We start from the raw sequence: 1,532 nt of genomic DNA, 5'->3' as shown, positions 1-1,532 counted from the left end.
GCCAGCGGGCTGGCGCGGAACCCTTCTCCCGCGCGTTGCCGGGGCGTGGGGCCCTTGCTCGCGTTACCCCGGGCCCCTCCCCCAGGCGCGCCGCCGTCCACCTGTCTCCGCGCGCGGCGGCCGCGCGCCACACGGCTGCATCCCTCAAGTCATTCACCGCGGGGAGCCCACGCAGAGCCGGTGCCGTGCGATTTGCCCTGAAACTTCAGCTTCCACCTCGGTAGTGGCATTTTATTTTCCTCAGAATCTAGTTGCGTCAGTAAGTGTTGGTAATGTCTTTTGTTTAAAGTCAGATAGCTGCCCTGGTTCTCTTTCGAACAAAGAAATTAGACCCCATCTTTGTTGTACCGTCTTCTCTCAGCACATTTGCTCCGTCCTTTCTTCCTCCATCCTGATGAACCTATTTTGCTAATACCATTCATTGTCCACTGGAAGCATTTACCACTATTTCCTGAGGTAAATGCACCATTTACGCTGAGGCATTTATCAGAGTTGTCCATGCCTTCAGGCCACGGTACTGCAATCGTTTGAATAAAATTTTACAGCCAGGACAGGACATATGGTCGGAAAGCAAAAATAATAACAATAATAATAATAATGAAGAAGAAGAAGAAGAAGGAAGACAGAAAAAGCTGCCTGGTTTAGCGCTTGTTATTTTATTTTATTATTAATTTTTTTATTTTATAACAGTTTATTTTTACATCATTTTGTACATTTTTTCCCATCTCAATTGTAATCCTCGTGGGTTTCCCATCACCATGTCACCCGTGAGCGCTTGTTATTTTAAAACTTTCCTTTAGACTTTGAGAGATTTCAAATTTTATCTTCAAAAATAGGAATACTGCACTATAAAGAATAATAGAATTAGAGACGTGTGCTTTCAAAGCACAAGTTCTTGACTTTAAATTGAGACTTAGTCTGCAAATATTTACAATTCTGTATGAGAAAAAATTTTTTGCCAATTAAATGCTATTTATAAAAACCCATACGTTATATTCTACAGTGACCACCATATCACTCACTGTAAATGAAATATTTCAAGGGCAAACTCACTTAGCTTTTCTGATTTATCTTTCTGCCCACACAGAAGAATAAATACATGATTCAGGAAATTGAGAGACTAAAAATCAGGATGCTGCATACTAGTCCCTTTTATAAAAATACATTTTATTTTATCCATCCAAACTATTCACTCCATAGGTGAAAATTACTTCTCTATTTTCATTTCTTATCAAGCTCATAATTTGTTGTTTTTTAGTATTTCTAATCATGTCAGACATTATAACAAGTATGCTTTTGTAAGACTATGATTTTTCCTGCATGGAAGACAATATTCATCAAGCTCTAATTGGATAAGCATCATTATTTTTAAGCATCCAGTAATTTAATTTGAAATCACATCATCTATCTTCATTTCTGATGATGTTTTATTGAGACTAACATTGTTCCCAAAGCAAACTGTAGTAACTTAAAGAAGATAGAAGTTTGTTTCTCTGCAATGTAAGTATAGGAAATTCAGGGATGGCTAGTGG

Source organism: Condylura cristata, unplaced genomic scaffold, assembly GCF_000260355.1.
Source record: "Condylura cristata isolate star-nosed mole 26May11 unplaced genomic scaffold, ConCri1.0 scaffold00005, whole genome shotgun sequence".
Lineage (NCBI taxonomy): Eukaryota > Metazoa > Chordata > Mammalia > Eulipotyphla > Talpidae > Condylura > Condylura cristata.
The sequence above is the reverse complement of the archived record's forward strand: the minus strand, read 5'-3'. Positions refer to the sequence as shown.